This window comes from Eschrichtius robustus, chromosome X (genome assembly GCF_028021215.1).
Source record: "Eschrichtius robustus isolate mEscRob2 chromosome X, mEscRob2.pri, whole genome shotgun sequence".
Lineage (NCBI taxonomy): Eukaryota > Metazoa > Chordata > Mammalia > Artiodactyla > Eschrichtiidae > Eschrichtius > Eschrichtius robustus.
Window position 1 is genome coordinate 55,789,208 of NC_090845.1, and position 12,409 is coordinate 55,801,616.

The following is a 12,409-nucleotide window of genomic DNA, read 5'->3' on the forward strand; positions in this document are numbered from 1 at the left end:
AAGATCATGAGAGATTACTACAAGCAACTCTATGCCAATAAAATGGACAACCTGGAAGAAATGGACAGATTCTTAGAAATGCACAAACTGCCGAGACTGAACCAGGAAGAAATAGAAAATATGAACAGACCAATCACAAGCACTGAAATTGAAACTGTGATTAAAAACCTTCCAACAAACAAAAGCCCAGGACCAGATGGCTTCACAGGTGAATTCTATCAAACATTTAGAGAAGAGCTAACACCTATCCTTCTCAAACTCTTCCAAAATATTGCAGAGGGAGGAACACTCCCAAACTCATTCTACGAGGCAACCATCACCCTGATACCAAAACCAGACAAAGATGTCAGAAAGAAAGAAAACTACAGGCCAATATCAGTGATGGACATAGATGCAAAAATCCTCAACAAAATACTAGCAAACAGAATCCAACAACACATTAAAAGGATCATACACTATGATCAAGTGGGGTTTATCCCAGGAATGCAAGGATTCTTCAATATATGCAAATCAATCAATGTGATACACCATATTAACAAATTGAAGGAGAAAAACCATATGATCATCTCAATAGATGCAGAGAAAGCTTTCGACAAAATTCAACACCCATTTATGATAAAAGCCCTGCAGAAAGTAGGCATAGAGGGAACTTTCCTCAACATAATAAAGGCCATATATGACAAAGCCACAGCCAACATTGTCCTCAATGGTGAAAAACTGAAACCATTTCCACTAAGATCAGGAATGAGACAAGGTTGCCCACTCTCACCACTATTATTCAACATAGTTTTGGAAGTGTTAGCCACAGCAATCAGAGAAGACAAAGAAATAAAAGGAATCCAAATCGGAAAAGAAGAAGTAAAGCTGTCACTATTTGCAGATGACATGATACTATACATAGAGAATCCTAAAGATGCTACCAGGAAACTCCTAGAGCTAATCAATGAATTTGGTAAAGTAGCAGGATACAAAATAAATGCACAGAAATCTCTTGCATTTCTATACACTAATGACAAAAAATCTGAAAGTGAAATTAAGAAAACACTCCCATTTACCATTGCAACAAAAAGAATAAAATATCTAGGAATAAACCTACCTAAGGAGACAAAAGACCTGTATGCAGAAAATTATAAGACACTGATGAAAGAAATTAAAGATGATACAAATAGATGGAGAGATATACCATGTTCTTGGATTGGAAGAATCAACATTGTGAAAATGACTCTACTACCCAAAGCAATCTACAGATTCAATGCAATCCCTATCAAACTACCACTGGCATTTTTCACAGAACTAGAACAAAAAATTGCACAATTTGTATGGAAACACAAAAGACCCCGAATAGCCAAAGCAATCTTGAGAACGAAAAATGGAGCTGGGGGAATCAGGCTCCCTGAATTCAGACTATATTACAAAGCTTCAGTAATCAAGACAGTTTGGTACTGGCACAAAAACAGAAATATAGATCAATGGAACAGGATAGAAAGCCCAGAGATATACCCACACACATATGGTCACCTTATCTTTGATAAAGGTGGCAAGCATATACAGTGGAGAAAAGACAGCCTCTTGATAAGTGGTGCTGGAAAAATTGGACAGGTACATGTAAAAGTATGAAATTAGAACACTCCCTGACACCATGCACAAAAATAAACTCAAAATGGATTAAAGACCTAAGTGTAAGGCCATGCACTATCAAACTCTTAGAGGAAAACATAGGCAGAACACTCTATGACATACATCACAGCAAGATTCTTTTTGACCCAGCTCCCAGAGAAATAGAAATAAGAACACAAATAAACAAATGGGACCTAATGTAACTTAAAAGCTTTTGCACAGCAAAGGAAACCATAAACAAGACCAAAAGACAACCATCAGAATGGGAGAAAATATTTGCAAATGAAGCAACTGACAAAGGATTAATCTCCAAGATTTACAAGCAGCTCATGCAGCTCAATAACAAAAAAACCAACAACCCAATCCAAAAATGGGCAGAAGACCTAAATAGACATTTCTCCAAAGAAGATATACAGATGGCCTACAGACACATGAAAGAATGCTCAACATCATTAATCATTAGAGAAATGCAAATCAAAACTACAATGAGATATCATCTCACACCGGTCAGAATGGCCATCATCAAAAAATCTAGAAACAATACATGCTGGAGAGGGTGTGGAGGAAAGGGAACACTCTTGCACTGTTGGTGGGAATGTAAATTGATACAGCCACTATGGAGAACAGTATGGAGGTTCCTGAAAACCTACAAATAGAACTACCATACGACCCAGCAATCCCACTACTCTCAGGCATATACCCTGAGAAAACCATAGATCAAAAAGAGTCATGTACCAAAATGTTCATTGCAGCTCTATTTACAATAGCCAGGACATGGAAGCAACCTAAATGTCCATCGACAGATGAATGGATAAAGAAGATGTGGCACATATATACAATGGAATATTACTCAGCCATAAAAAGAAATGAAATGGAGGTATTTGTAATGAGGTGGATGGAGTTAGAGTCTGTCATACAGAGTGAAGTAAGTCGGAAAGAGAAAAACAAATACAGTATGCTAACACATATATACGGAATCTAAGGAAAAAAAAAAGGCTATGAAGAACCTAGTGGCAAGACGGGAGTAAAGACACAGACCTACTAGAGAATGGACTTGAGGATATGGGGAGGGGGTGGGGTGAGATGTGACAGGGTAAGAGAATGTCATGGACATATATACACTACCAAATGTAAAATAGATAACTAGTGGGAAGCAGCCACATAGCACAGGGAGATCAGCTCGGTGCTTTGCGACCACCTAGAGGGGTGGGATGGGGAGGGTGGGAGGGAGGGAGATGCAAGAGGGAAGAGAAATGGGAACATATTGTATATGTATAACTGATTCACTTTGTTATAAAGCAGAAGCTAACACACCATTGTAAAGCAATTATACTTCAATAAAGATGTTTAAAAAAAAAAAGCATTAGCTATTCAAAGAAAATATATCTGGAGATATTCTAATAGTGTTTTATCTTTCTGGAGAGAGGAATTATGGGAGATTTTAAAACTTTCTGTGATATCTATTTCTATAACAGTTTTTTATAACAAACATGTATTGCCTTTTTTATGAAGTAAAGCAATAATGAAATTTGGAAAAATTTTTCTTTGACAAAAATGACTTAGAGCTGTTCATTTACTAATGGATATTGCTAATTGGAAATAAGCATACTGTTTTCAATAAAAGAAGTATGAAGAATCTCTACTAGAAGGCACTTTATCTCAAGTTATTTCTAGATGCTACATTCTTGAAGGTAATAAAATTTCACTTCATTCCATAATTGTACTTGCTTGCTTATTTAGACTGATCTTCCTCCAATTAGTACAAATCAGGAAGGTTGGTTCTTGCAATGTGCCTTCCATCATAACATTTCTCTAACACTACCTTATTACACTGACAATCCTTACATATTGAGAAGACTTACATTTAAAACTAAATTTAGACTGGAAACTCAAGTAGACCTGTCCAAAGCTCTGGAGAAGATGGAATGATAATAGCTACTACTACTAACATTTGTATATCACTTTTTGGTTTATTAAATTTTAAATGAGCAAACTGAAGCTTAAAGAGATTAAATGGCTCTTTATTAAAGGAAGAATAGAATATCTAAAGTTTTCTTACTATACTAACCTTCACAAATTTACAGAGGAAAGTGGAGAGATGTCCTAGTTGGTGTTAGGAATCAGCCCCTGGAATTTATCTGGCTGCACTCAGTTCTTATATGTAGTTGATGGCTAACTATTGCTCCTGCTGCTGCTGCTGCTGCTAGTCTAGTATCCAAGAAGTCACCAAGGCATGGTAGAAGCTTCTTGGGCTTTAGAGCCAGCAGTCTTGGCACTGCTGTTTACCAGGAGTGTGGTATAGGGATAAAGCATGCAGACTCTTAGACAAACCTCAAAAATATTTTATTTTGAACTGGACAAGAAGAATCTAAAATTCATGTGGAAGAATAAAGGTTTAAGAATATCAAAAGCAATTCTGAAAAAAAGAACAAAGAGGAGGAATCTTGTCGTACCTAACATAGCAAAACATTAGAAAGATACAGAAAAATATAGAATGGTGTGGTATTAGTATAGAGATATCCAAATAGATCAATGGAACAGAAAAAAAGTGTCCATAAACAGACACACATATATGAGAACATGGAATACAAAAGAGGTCTATTATAAATAAATGTATAAGAAATGGTTTATGACAATTCACTATCCTCACAGACAAAAAAAATTAGATCATACCATATGAAAAATGAATTCCAGATAGATTAATGATTTAAATTTATCCATTAATTCATTTAACAAATACTTATTGAGTACCTCCTATGCGCCATAAAGTGTTCTAGGCACTGGGGAATCAGTGGACAAGACAAAATATCTGACTTAAAAAGTTTGAAGAAGGCAGGCAATAAACAAAACAAGTAAATATATTGAAGGTGATAAAACGCTATGGAAAAAAATAAAGCAATAAAGAGGTTAGTAAGTGCCAGGGTGGGGGTGGGGGAATACACAACAGTATTAATAGCATTGTTGTCAGTAACAATAAAAAGTCAGACCAAACCTAACTCTACATCAGTAGGGTAATATAGAAGTAGTGGTATAGTCAATCAATGGAGTACTATACAGCAATTAAAAATGAATGAGCTATATATGCTTTTATCAACAGAGCCAAAACGTTGAATGAAAAAAAAATGAGTGGTAGAATGATGATTATAGTATAATATCATTTATGTAATTCTAACAAAAAATCTATATACTGCTTTTGGCTATATAACTATTTATGAAATATAAAAACATGGAGTGAAAGGAAACCCACCAAATTTAGGATAATGGCCACTTCTAGGGAGTGAGTTATTCAAGAATGAGAATGGAGATGGGAAGAAAGAGGACTTTGTCAATAATGTCCATTTTTAACTTACAAAGATACAGGCTCTCAAGTCAAGCTTAGGTTCAAATTCAGTTTTGCCCTTTCTTGCTCTGTGATCTTACACAATTTGATAGCATTTCTTCCTTATCTATAAAATGAAGATATGGATAACACCAATATCTTAATCTCACTGAGAGGACTGAATGAACCATTGACTGTAAAGTACCTTGAATGGTAACATGTATGCACCTAAATTATTTGACTTATTATAATCACCTGAGCAAATTCATGAGACTCGGATTCCACTCTAAAAGAAGAATGATGACATGAGGTTATTATGAGGATTAAATGACATAAAAGATGTAAAATTGCTTTCTGAACTGTCAACATGTTATATCAATATTAATTATCATTATTACATAATTGACATAGTTTCTTTCTCAAGTACAGTCCTGATTTGATCTTCAAAGTCCAAAGCAGACAGATCTGATATAACTATCAAGACAAAGCCAATGACAAATCTCTTAATCAAGTGTTTCAGTTCTCTGGAGGTAGATGTAATAGCAAATCTAAAAACAGATTGGTTTTCATTCATGCAACCTTGAAGATGACCACTTATTTACTAACCCAGTGAAACAATAACTAATCCTAGGAGTAGAAAAAAGCTTACATCATTCATTTTACTACCAGTAAAAAGGAGGATGTAGTAGTACAACCTCTTGAGGAACTGGTTAAACTTCTGTAATTTTGGGAAAGGGAAATGGTCTTTCTCAATATGACTTCATATGGGAAATGTCTCCTTAAATTCTGTTAACTAAAATAAGAGAACGAACAGTTCTTGTAATTTGATATTCTGGTTATGTACTCTTCTTGCTATCAATAAACACTGTGACTAATTGACTGATTACCACAGGTAGGGGAGGTTATTAACCATAGGAGAACCCAATACTCCCACTCTCCTCCACTTCATTTATGATCTCATAAAATCTTAAGCTTTAATTATGTCCTGCTGATATCCAGAACAGAGAGTACAAAAAGCACAGCCAATATGTAACTGTATAATGGTATCTTTACAAGCTAAAATGGAACAGAAAAAAACAAAACAAAACAACAGTTTCCTAGCACAAAGGAGCATTACTTACAGAAGCAGTGGAACTCCAGTCCCCTTGTGAGATACAGAACTCCTCTTGAGAGTCTTGGTGACATTTCGTTTCACTTACTTCCTCAAACTGCTTTCTGGAATAAGATGTCTATGAGCATGAATGAATGAATAAAGTTACTTTATATCTCTGGTTCACCACTTCCCTGCCTTTGTAAATGAGGATATGATCATACCCGCTCGGGTCACAGGATTAGCAGAGGCTGGCTACTCACACTGAGGCTGGAACCCTGTAGGAAGGAGGATATAAGTTCAGAACATACTATCCATAGAAGAGTCGGGAGCAAAGATGGTGGGTAGAATAGAGCTTTGGAACAGAAAAAGTGTGTTATGTCAAGGCAATGTTAGAGAGATAAATGTGGGATGCCAGTGAAGTGATGAAAGAAGATGTTTAAAATGATGCTTTGAGATAATGGGAGCAAACTTCAGGAGACATTACTAAGTAAAGTTAAGGAACCTGGGTTCAAGTCCTAACTGCCATTTTGTAACTCTGTAATGTTGGTCAAATCTCTTAGTTTTTCTGAGTTTTAGTTTCCTCATCTATAAAAATAGAGGGTTTAACCTTAACATTCTTCATACAGTCTGATATTCTGTTCTTTCAAAAATCAAGGAAGGCTGTGAAATCAAATACAAGATCATTTTTTGTCTAAATTTTTTTAAAATGGCCATGGCTTAAATAGATTATGATCATATACTTACTGCTTTTGAGCTACTGCCCTAGGTCAATCTTACATTTCCTGATCTGGTGAACTGACTGCACTAATTTCCCAACTGTTTATCTTGCCTCTAGTCTCTCTATTTCCTTTCACTCAATGCAGAATGCCAAAGTAATCTTGCTTGATCTTATCAGGACCTTCCCACCAAATAACTTTCTAATGGCTCCCCATTACCATAAATACATAAAGGCAAACTACTTTTCACTAGTATCCAAGTTCTTCACTATGAGGTGGCCTATTTAGCCTTTGAATAATTTACTGAGCACCTACTACACAGAAATGAATAAAATATAGTCTCAGTCTAAGCTCACATTAGTCTGCGTACACGCCTCCCCGCCCCCCCGGCCCTTTAAGTGCACAAGACTATTTAATCTATAGGGAAACTATGTATTTTTACACTCTTTCTCTTGAATCATGTGCTTCCTTATGTCTAGGCACCCATTCTTTTCTTGACTATAAGTCAAAGTACTGATAGATAATCTTTCAAGGTTTAGTTCAAATGCCACTGCCTACCTGCAATTTTCTTTATATTCCCATAATTGCATTTGTCCTTCTATTGCGTTTATATTCTTTTTCAGATATTGGCTGTTTGTGAACCTGTTAGTCTCTTCACTGGATTCCAAGGTACCTTGGGATAGCACTGGGTCTTTTTTTTTTTTTAAACATCTTTATTGAAGTATAATTGCTTTACAATGGTGTGTTAGTTTCTGCTTTATAACAAAGTGAATCAGTTACACATATACATATGTTCCCATATCTCCTCCCTCCTGCATCTCCCTCCCTCCCACCCTCCCCATCCCACCCCTCTAGGTGGTCACAAAGCACCGAGCTGATCTCCCTGTGCTATGCGGCTGCTTCCCACTAGCTATCCATTCTACATTTGGTAGTGTATATATGTCCATGACACTCTCTCACCCTGTCACATCTCACCACTCCCCCTCCCCATATCCTCAAGTCCATTCTCTAGTAGGTCTGTGTCTTTATTCCCGTCTTGCCACTAGGCTCTTCATGGCCTTTTTTTTTTTTTCCTTAGATTCCATATATATATGTGTTAGCATACTGTATTTGTTTTTCTCTTTCTGACTTACTTCACTCTGTATGACAGACTCTAACTCCATCCACCTCATTACAAATACCTCCATTTCATTTCTTTTTATGGCTCAGTAATATTCCATTGTGTATATGTGCCACATCTTTATCCATTCATCCGATGATGGACACTTAGGTTGCTTCCATGTCCTGCCTATTGTAAATAGAGCTGCAATGAACATTTTGGTACATGACTCTTTTTGAATTATGGTTTTCTCAGGGTATATGCTCACTAGTGGGATTGCTGGGTCGTATGGTAGTTCTATTTGTAGTTTTTTAAGGAACCTCCATACTGTTCTCCATAGTGGCGGTATCAATTTATATTCCCACCAACAATGCAAGAGGGTACCCTTTTCTTCACACCCTCTCCTGCATTTATTATTTGTAGATTTTTTGATGATGGCCATTCTGACCAGTGTGAGATGATATCTCATTGTAGTTTTGATTTGCATTTCTCTAATGATTAATGATGTTGAGCATTCTTTCATGTGTCTGTAGGCCATCTGTATATCTTCTTTGGAGAAATGTCTATTTAGGTCTTCTGCCAATTTTTGGATTGGGTTGTTCGTTTTTTTGTTATTGAGCTGCATGAGCTGCTTGTAAATCTTGGAGATTAATCCTTTGTCAGTTGCTTCATTTGCAAATATTTTCTCCCAATCTGAGGGTTGTCTTTTGGTCTTGTTTATGGTTTCCTTTGCTGTGCAAAAGCTTTTAAGTTTCATTCGGTCCCATTTGTTTATTTGTGTTCTTATTTCCATTTCTCTAGGAGCTGGGTCAAAAAGAATCTTGCTGTGATGTATGTCATAGAGTGTTCTGCCTATGTTTTCCTCTAAGTGTTTGATAGTGTCTGCCCTTACACTTAGGTCTTTAATCCATTTTGAGTTTACTTTTGTGCATGGTGTCAGGGAGCATTATAATTTCATACTTTTACATGTATCTGTCCAATTTTCCCAGCACCACTTATTGAAGGCTGTCTTTTCTCCACTGTATATGCTTGCCTCCTTTATCAAAGATAAGGTGACCATATGTGCGTGGGTTTATCTCTGGGCTTTCTAGCCTGTTCCATTGATCTATATTTCTGTCTTTGTGCCAGTACCAAACTGTCTTGATTACTGTAGCTTTGTAATATAGTCTGAAGTCAGGGAGCCTGATTCCCCCAGCTCCATTTTTCGTTCTCAAGATTGCTTTGGCTATTCGGGGTCTTTTGTGTTTCCATACAAATTGTGCAATTTTTTGTTCTAGTTCTGTGTAAAATGCCAGTGGTAATTTGATAGGGATTGCATTGAATCTGTAGATTGCTTTGGGTAGTAGAGTCATTTTCACAATGTTGATTCTTCCAATCCAAGAACATGGTATATCTCTCCATCTATTTGTATCATCTTTAATTTCTTTCATCAGTGTCTTATAATTTTCTGCATACAGGTCTTTTGCCTCCTTAGGTAGGTTTATTCCTAGATATTTTATTCTTTTTGTTGCAGTGGTAAACGGGAGTGTTTTCTTAATTTCCCTTTCAGATTTTTCGTCATTAGTGTATAGAAATGCAAGAGATTTCTGTGCATTAATTTTGTATCCTGCTACTTTACCAAATTCATTGATTAGCTCTAGGAGTTTTCTTGGAGCATCATTAGGATTCTCTATGTATAGTATCACGTCAACTGCAAACAGTGACAGCTTTACTTCTTCTTTTCCGATTTGGATTCCTTTTATTTCTTTTTCTTCTCTGATTGCTGTGGCTAACACTTCCAAAACTATGTTGAATAATAGTGGTGAGAGTGGGCAACCTTGTCTTGTTCCTGATCTTAGTGGAAATGGTTTCAGTTTTTCACCATTGAGGACTATGTTGGCTGTGGCTTTGTCATATATGGCCTTTATTATGTTGAGGTAAGTTCCCTCTATGCCTACTTTCTGCAGGGCTTTTATCATAAATAGGTGTTGAATTTTGTCGAAAGCTTTCTCTGCATCTATTGAGATGATCATATGGTTTTCCTCCTTCAATTTGTTAATATGGTGTATCACGTTGATTGATTTGCGTATATTGAAGAATCCTTGCATTCCTGGGATAAACCCCACTTGATCATTGTGTATGATCCTTTTAGTGTGCTGTTGGATTCTGTTTGCTAGTATTTTGTTGAGGATTTTTGCATCTATGTTCATCAGTGATATTGGCCTGTAGTTTCCTTTCTTTGTGACATCTTTGTCTGGTTTTGGTATCAGGGTGATGGTGGCCTCGTAGAATGAGTTTGGGAGTGTTCCTCCCTCTGCAATATTTTGGAAGAGTTTGAGAAGGATAGGTGTTAGCTCTTCTCTAAATGTTTGATAGAATTCACCTGTGAAGCCATCTGGTCCTGGGCTTTTGTTTGTTGGAAGGTTTTTAATCACAGTTTCAATTTCAGTGCTTGTGATTGGTCTGTTCATATTTTCTCTTTCCTCCTGGTTCAGTCTCGGCAGGTTGTGCATTTCTAAGAATCTGTCCGTTTCTTCCAGGTTGTCCATTTTATTGGCATAGAGTTGCTTGCAGTAATCTCTCATGATCTTTTGTATTTCTGCAGTGTCAGTGGTTACTTCTCCTTTTTCATTTCTAATTCTATTGATCTGAGTCTTCTCCCTTTTTCTCTTGATGAGTCTGGCTAATGGTTTATCAATTTTGTTTATCTTCTCAAAGAACCAGCTTTTAGTTTCATTGATTTTTGCTATTCTTTCCTTCATTTCTTTTTCATTTATTTCTGATCTGATCTTTATGATTTCTTTCCTTCTGCTAGCTTCGGGGTTTTTTTGTTCTTCTTTCTCTAATTGCTTCAGGTGCAAGGTTAGGTTGTTTATTTGAGACGTTTCCTGTTTCTTGAGGTAGGCTTGTATTGCTATAAACTTCCCTCTTAGCACTGCTTTTGCTGCGTCCCATAGGTTTTGGATCGTCGTGTCTCCATTACCATTTGTTTCTAGGTATTTTTTGATTTCCCCTTTGATTTCTTCAGTGATCACTTCGTTATTAAGTAGTGTATTGTGTAGCCTCCATGTGTTTGTATTTTTTACAGATCTTTTCCTGTAATTGATATCTAGTCTCATAGCGTTGTGGTCGGAAAAGATACTTGATACGATTTCAATTTTCTTAAATTTACCAAGGCTTGATTTATGACCCAAGATATGATCTATCCTGGAGAATGTTCCATGAGCACTTGAGAAAAATGTGTATTCTGTTGTTTTGGGGTGCAATGTCCTATAAATATCAATTAAGTCCATCTTGTTTAATGTATCATTTAAAGCTTGTGTTTCCTTATTTATTTTCATTTTGGATGATCTGTCCATTGGTGAAAGTGGGGTGTTAAATTCCCCTACTATGATTGTGTTATTGTCGTTTTCCCCTTCTATGGCTGTTACTATTTGCCTTATGTATTGAGGTGCTCCTATGTTGGGGGCATAAATATTTACAATTGTTATACCTTCCTCTTGGATCGATCCCTTGATCATTATATAGTGTCCTTCTTTGTCTCTTGTAATAGTCTTTGTTATAAAGTCTATTTTGTCTGATATGAGAATTGCTACTCCAGCTTTCTTTTGATTTCCATTTGCATGGAATATCTATTTCCATCCCCTCACTTACAATCTGTATGTGTCCCTAGGTCTGAAGTGGGTCTCTTGCAGACAGCATATATATGGGTCTTGTTTTTGTATCCATTCAGCCAGTCTGTGCCTTTTGGTGGGAGCTTTTAATCCATTTACATTCAAGGTAATTATCGATATTTATGTTCCTATTCCCTTTTTCTTAAATGTTTTGGGTTTGTTATTGTAGGTGTTTTCCTTCTGTTGTGTTTCTTGCCTAGAGAAGTTCCTTTAGCATTTGTGGTAAAGCTGGTTTGGTGGTGCTGAACTCTCTCAGTTTTAGCTTGTCTGTAAAGGTTTTAAATTCTCCATCAAATCTGAATGAGATCCTTGCTGGGTAGAGTAACCTTGGTTGTAGGTTTTTGTCCTTCATCACTTTAAGTATATCCTGCCATTCCCTTCTGGCTTGCAGAGTTCCTGCTGAAAGATCAGCTGTTAACCTTATGGGGATTCCCTTGTGTGTTATTTGTTGTTTTTCCCTTGCTGCTTTTAATATGTTTTCTTTATATTTAATTTTTGACAGTTTGATTAATATGTGTTTTGGCGTGTTTCTCCTTGGATTTATCCTGAATGGGACTATCTGTGCTTCCAGGACTTGATTAACTATTTCCTTTCCCATATTAGGGAAGTTTTCAACTATAATCTCTTCAAATATTTTCTCAGTCCCTTTCTTTTTCTCTTCTTCTTCTGGGACCCCTATAATTCGAATGTTGGTGCATTTAATGTTGTCCCAGAGGTCTCTGAGACTGTCCTCAGTTCTTTTCATTCTTTTTTCTTTATCCTGCTCTGCAGTAGTTATTTCCAACATTTTATCTTCCAGGTCACTTATCCGTTCTTCTGCCTCAGTTATTCTGCTATTGATCCCATCTAGAGTATTTTTAATTTCATTTATTGTGTTTTTCATCGTTGCTTGGTTCCTCTTTAGTTCTTCTA